This window comes from Bubalus bubalis, chromosome 14, assembly GCF_019923935.1.
Source record: "Bubalus bubalis isolate 160015118507 breed Murrah chromosome 14, NDDB_SH_1, whole genome shotgun sequence".
In the NCBI taxonomy this organism is placed as follows: domain Eukaryota; kingdom Metazoa; phylum Chordata; class Mammalia; order Artiodactyla; family Bovidae; genus Bubalus; species Bubalus bubalis.
The window spans coordinates 72,664,200-72,671,774 of NC_059170.1; positions in this window are offsets into that span (position 1 = coordinate 72,664,200).

Consider the following 7,575-nt stretch of genomic DNA (forward strand, 5'->3'; position numbering starts at 1 on the left):
GACGGTCAACATCTGCCTGAGAAGGTGCACCAGTTGTACACCCAGAAAACCGAACGGCAGGGATGGGGGAGGCGATAAGTCGCAGCAACCGTGCTCACCAAACACCTCATCACCTGAGCTGCTCGGACCTGGGAAGTGCACAAAACGCAGGCCCAACGGAGTCTTCACCTCTGAGGACTACCCAAGCGCCTGAACCTGAGTGGCTTAAACCTGGGAGGTGCAGACAGCCAAGGGCTGGCCTCCGATGGTTCCTGGTGGAGCAACCTGGAGCCTGAGCGGTGTGGGCAGGGAGGGCACACGAGCCGTGAGCAGGGGCAGGCCCAGTGTGACTGAGGCACTGCAAGCACACGTGTGTTATTTGTTTGCAGTGTCCCTCCCTCCCCACAGTGCGACTGAACAAGTGAGCCTAAAAAAAGTGTCCACCACCATCCCCCTTGTGTCAGGGCTGAAATCAGACACTGAAGAGACCAACAAACAGAAGAAGCTAAAACAGAGGGAACCTCCTTGGAAGTGACAGGTGCAATAGATTAAAACCCTGTTGTTAGTACCGACTACATAGGGAGGGGCCTATAGGTCTTGAGAAATATAAGCCAGATCAAGGAACTATCTGAAAATGAACTGACCCCACACTGCCCACAACAACACCAGAGAAAGTCCTACATATATTTTTACTATTTTTATTATCATTCTGTAATTTTTAAACAAAATTTTTAATTTTTAAGTCCTCTATTACTCCTTTAATTTTCATTTTTATAACCTACTATTACTTAGCAAAAAAAAAAAAAAGAGAGAGAGAGAGAGAGAGAAAGAGACCCTATTTTTTAGAGCAAGCTTTATATATATATATATATATATATATATATATATATATATTATACTTTTTGTGACTTTGTTTTTTTTTTCCTTTAATATTGAATTTTTGAAAATCCAACCTCTACACTAGATTTTTAATCTTTGCTTTTTGGTATTTGTTATCAATTTTGTACCTTTAAGAACCCAATCTTCAGTACTCACGTTTACTTGGGAGCAAGATTACTGGCTTGACTGCTCTCTCCCACTTTGGACTCTCCTTTTTCTCCACCAAGTTGCCTCTATCTCCTCCCTCCCCCTTCTCTTCTCTACCCAACTCTGTGGATCTCTTTGTGTGTGCCGGACGGTGGAGAACACTTAGGGAACTGATTACTGGCTGGATCTGTCTCTCTCCTTTTGATTCCCCCTTTTATCCTCCTGACCACCTCTGTCTCCTTCCTCCCTCTTCTTCATGTAACTCTGTGAACCTGTCTGGGTGTCCCTCACTGTGGAGAAACTTTTCATCTTTAACCTAGATGTTTTATCAATGGTGCTGTATAGAAGGAGAAGTTTTGAAACTACTGTAAAAATAAGACCGATAACTGGAAGTAGGAGGCTTAAGTCCAAACCCTGACTCCAGGGCACTCCTGACTCCAAGGAACATTAATTGACAGGAGCTCATCAAACGCCTCCATACCTACACTGTAACCAAGCACCACCCAAGGGCCAACAAGTTCCAGAGAAAGACATACCACACAAATTCTCCAGCAACACACGAATATAGCCCTGAGCTTCAATATACAGGCTGCCCAAAGTCACTCTAAACCCACTGACATCTCATAACTCATTACTGGACACTTCATTGCACTCCAGAGAGAAGAAATACAGCTCCACCCACCAGAACACCGACATAAGCTTCCCTAACCAGGAAACCTTGACAAGCCACCCGTACAACCCCACTGACAGAGAGGAAACTCCACAATAAAGAGAACTCCACAAACTGCCAGAATAGAGAAAGGATACCCAAACGCAGCAATATAAACAAGATGAAGAGACAGAGGAATACCCAGCAGGTAAAGGAACAGGATAAATGCCCACCAAACCAAACAAAAGAGGAAGAGATAGGGAATCTACCTGATAAAGAATTCCGAATCATGATAGTGAAAATGATCAAAAATCTTGAAAACAAAATGGAATCACAGATAAATAGCCTGGAGACAAGGATTGAGAAGGTGCAAGAAAGGTTTAACAAAGATCTATAAGAAATAAAAAGAGTCAATATAATGAATAATGCAATAAATGATATCAAAAACACTCTGGAGGGAACAAATAGTAGAATAACGGAGTCAGAAGATAAGATTAGTGAGATAGAAGATAGAATGGTAGAAATAAATGAATCCAAGGGGAAAAAAAGAAAAACGAATTAAAGAAATGAGGACAATCTCAGAGACCTCTGGAACAATGTTAAATGCCCCAAAATTCGAATCATAGGAGTCCCAGAAGAAGAAGACAAAAAGAAAGGCCATGAGAAATACTTGAAGAGATAATAGTTGAAAACTTCCCTAAAATGGGGAAGGAAATAATCACCCAGGTCCAAGAAACCCAGAGAGTCCCAAATAGGATAAACCCAAGTTGAAACACCCCAAGACACATACTAATCAAATTAACAAAGTTCAAACACAAAGAACAAATATTAAAAGCAGCAAGGGAAAAACAACAAATAACACACAAGGGGATTCCCATAAGGATAACAGCTGATCTTTCAATAGAAACTCTTCAGGCCAGGAGGGAATGGCAGGACATACTTAAAGTGATGAAAGGCAATAACCTACAGCCCAGACTACTGTACCCAGCAAGGATCTCATTCAAATATGAAGGAGAAACCAAAGCGTTACAGACAAGCAAAAGCTGAGAGAATTCAGCACCACCAAACCAGCTCTCCAACAAATACTAAGGATATTCTCTAGACAGGAAACACAAAAAGGGAGTATAAACTCTAACCCAAAACAATAAAGTAAATGGCAATGGGATCATACTTATCAATAGTTACCTTAAACATAAATGGGTTGAATGCCCCAACCAAAAGACAAAGATTGGATGAATGGATACAAAAACAAGACCCCTATATATGTTGTCTACAAGAGACCCACTCAAAACGAGGGACACATATAGACTGAAAGTGAAGGGCTGGAAAAGATATTCCACGCAAATAGAGCCCAAAAGAAAGCAGGAGTAGCAATACTCATATCAGATAAATAGATTTTAAAACAAAGGCTGAGACAAGAGACAAGAAGGACCACTACAAAATGATCAAAGGATCAATCCAAGAAGAAGATATAACAATTATAAATATATATGCACCCAACATAGGAGCATCACAATATGTAAGACAAATGCTAACAAGTATGAAAGGGGAAATTAACAATAACGCATAATAGTGGGAGACTTTAATCCACTCACACTATGGACTAGACTCAACCTAAAACAGGAAAATAACAAGGAAACACAAATTTTAAAAGATACAGTAGACCAGTAGATGTAATTGATATCTATAGGACATTTCACCCCAAACAATGAATTTCACCTTCTTTCTCAAGCACACACGGAACCTTCTCCAGGATAGATCACATCCTGGGCCATAAATCTAGCCTTGGTAAATTCAAAAAAATAGAAATCATTCCAAGCATCTTTTCTGACCACAATGCAGTAAGATTGGATGTCAATTACAGGAGAAAAACTATTAAAAATTCCAAAATATGGAGGCTGAATAACATGGTGGTGAATAACCAACAAATCACAGAAGAAATCAAAATATGCATAGAAATGAATGAAAATGAAAACACAACAACCCAAAACCTGTGGGACACTGTAAAAGCAGTGCTAAGGGGAAGGTTCATAGCAATACAGGCATACCTCAAGAAACAAGAAAAAAGTCAAATAAATAACCTAACTCTACACCTCAAGCAACTAGAAAAGGAAGAAATGCAGGACTCCAGGATTAGTAGAAGGAAAGAAATCTTAAAAATTAGGGCAGAAATAAATGTAAAAGAAAAAAAGAGACCATAGCAAAATCAACAAACCAAAAGCTGGTTATTTGAAGGATAAATAAAATTGACAAACCATTAGCCAGACTCATCAAGAAACAAAGGGAGAAAAATCAAATCAATAAAATTAGAAACGAAAATGGAGAGATCACAACAGACAACACAGAAATACAAAGGATCATAAGAGACTACTATCACAATTATATGCCAATAAAATGGACAATGTGGAAGAAATGGACAAATTCTTAGAAAAGTACAACTTTCCAAAACTGAACCAGGAAGAAATAGAAAATCTTAACAGACCCATCACAAGCACGGAAATCGAAACTGTAATCAGAAATCTTCCAGCAAACAAAAGCCCAGGTCAGACGGCTTCACAGCTGAATTCTACCAAATATTTAGAGACGAGCCAACACCTATCCTACTCAAACTCTTCCAGAAAATTGCAGAGGAAGGTAAACTTCCAAACTCATTCTATGAGGCCACCATCACCCTAATACCAAAACCTGACAAAGATGCCACAAAAAAAGAAAACTACAGGCCAATATCACTGATGAATATAGATGCAAAAATCACTAACAAAATTCTAGCAATCAGAATCCAACAACACATTAAAAAGATCATACATCATGACCAAATGGGCTTTATTCCAGGGATGCAAGGATTCTTCAATATCCGCAAGTCAATCAATGTAATACACCACATTAACAAATTGAAAGTGGTCAACCACTTTTAAATGAATGAAACTAGAACCCTTTCTAATACCATAAACAAAAATAAACTCAAAATGGATCAAAGATCTAAACGTAAGACCAGAAACTATAAAACTCCTAGAGGAGAAGATAGGCAAAACACTCTCTGACATAAATCACAGCAGGATCCTCTATGACCCACCTCCCAGAATATTGGAAATAAAAGTAAAAATAAACAAATGGGACCTAATTAAAATTAAAAGCTTCTGCACAACAAAGGAAACTATAAGCAAGGTGAAAAGACAGCCTTCAGAATGGGAGAAAATAATAGCAAATGAAGCAACTGACAAACAATTAATCTCAAAAATGTACAAGAAACTTCTGCAGCTCAATTCCAGGAAAATAAACGACTCAGTCAAAAATGGGCCAAAGATCTAAACAGACATTTCTCCAAAGAAGACATACAGATGGCTAACAAACATGAAAAGATGCTCAACATCACTCATTATCAGACAAATGCAAATCAAAACCACAATGAGGTACCATTTCACGCCAGTCAGAATGGCTGCTATCCAATAGTCTACAAGCAATAAATGCTGGAGAGGGTGTGGAGAAAAGGGAACCCTCTTACACCGCTGGTGGGAATGCAAACTAGTACAGCCACTATGGAGAACAGTGTGGAGATTCCTTAAAAAACTGGAAATAGAACTGGGACCCAGCAATCCCACTACTGGGCATACACACCGAGAAAACCAGAATTGAAAGAGACACATGTACCCCAATGTTCATCGCAGCACTGTTTATAATAGCCAAGACATGGAAGCAACCTAGATGTCCATCAGCAGACGAATGGATAAGAAAGCTGTGGTACCTATACACAATGGAGTATTACTCAGCCATTAAAAAGAATACATTTGAATCAGTTCTAACAAGGTGGATGAAACTGGAGCCTATTATACAGTGTGAAGTAAGCCAGAAAGAAAAACACCAATACAGTATACTAATGCATATATATGGAATTTAGAAAGATGGTAATGATAACCCTGTATGCGAGACAGCAAAAGAGACACAGATGTATAGAACAGTCTTTTGGACTCTGTGGGAGAGGGCGAGGGTGGGATGATTTGGGAGAATGGCATAGAAATATGTATAATATCATATGTGAAACAAATCACCAGTCCAGGTTCGATGCGTGATACAGGATACTCGGGGCTGGTGCCCTGGGATGACCCAGAGCGATGGTATGGGGAGGGAGGTGGGAGGGGGGTTCAGGATGGGGAACACGTGTACACCCATGGTGGACTCATGTTGATGTATGGCAAAACCAATACAATATTGTAAAGTAATTAGCCTCCATTTAAAATAAATAAATTTAAAAAAGATGAATACAAGACAGAATGAAGGTCAAGATGAAACATTATTTTACAAACACAACAGAAATAGTGGGGGTAAGTCAGAGGAGGTGCTCTATATTATAAATATGAGATAAATTATTTCAAATTCAACGTAGGAGAAAGTGAGGTTGTGAAAACTCAATACTTATACACTTCTGAATGACATATAGCTGATTTTTATGAAGAACTGAAAGAAAATTTGATACTTAGCTTTTTTGGTGGTTGTTTTTGAGGTTGGTGTTGTTTTTGTTTTTTTCTTTAAAGTGTAGTCATAAACTAACAATACTGTGTTAGTTTCCTGTGTATAGCAATGTGACCTGGTTACACTTGTATATGTATATATCTATATTGAATATAGTTCCTTCTGGAAGTTCATTTCAATTTGAAGTGATTTTCTTTTTTAAAAAATTCTCACTTTGAAATTAATCAAGTGATGTCTTCTATTTAATCTAGCAAAACTTTCATTTATAGGCAATTCTAGATGAGCTCTTTTAGGCCTTAGCAGATATATTATGAATTAAGAATTTGTGGCCCTTCTGTTTCTTGTGGTTACTAACTTACTGTTTGATACATACTTAATGTACTTAACTAATTTATCTTACTCTTTGGTATAATCTTGGTGGAGGTTTTGAATCTTTTTGAAAATAAAGAGGAAATAAGCATTTTATCTTGTCTTTTACTAAAATTATAATTTATAATTATAAATGAGATTCTTAAACTCTTTTCATGTCATGAGAAAATTTTAAGCTGCAACAGTCTTAAAGAAAATGTAGAACTCCACCCCGCCCCACCCCCAGAGAGATTCTGATTTATCTTTTCCTAATATCTGCAAGTCACACATTGAATGAATGAAATCACAATTCATGATTTTTTTCTTATGGAGACTACTTGTTATAAAATTATAAGGAAAGAATTACCAACAGAGTTTATAAAATTATCTCAGAAAGATAATTTTTTACTTTAAAAAATATCTCTAGTAATATGTATATTCCATTTTAGGAATTTTATTAAAGAATAAAATTTTAAGAAGTTTATTTTTAAGAAGTTTTTTTAAGTTAAGAAGTTTTTTAAGTTTTATTTTTAAGAAACTTTATTAGCTTCAGTATTTGTAGGTGTTAAATTAGCATGTCAGTTCTTTGCTATACATGCTAAACTAAAATGCAAATTCTTCCATATCTAAAACTCAGTCATTGTGGTTACTTGATTGTTTCAGCTCATTTGTTTTCCTGATGTGAATATTGAATTCTGCTGGATAATCATAGATGTATTTGAAAACTTTTAAATCTCCAACTTGGATAATCATAGTTTTACTACTTTTTATATATCTAAATTGTTCCTTCAATCTTTATCTGCCATTGAAGAGGGCATAGAAAGAAAATTAGGGTCGTTAGTGTGCTGTTTACAGGGAAAAAAGAAAACGATGAAATTTTCAAATGGGGTTTTTAGAAAATGTATTTATTTTTTAATTGAGGATAATCACTTTACAGAATTTTGTTGTTTTCTGTCAAACATCAACAAGAATCAGCCAGCCGTAGGTACACCCATGTCCCCTCCCTCCCCAACCCTCCTCCCATCTCCCTCCCCATCCCACTTTTCTAGATTGTCACAGAGTCCTTTCTGAGTTCCCTGAGCATATAACAAATTCCATTGGTATCT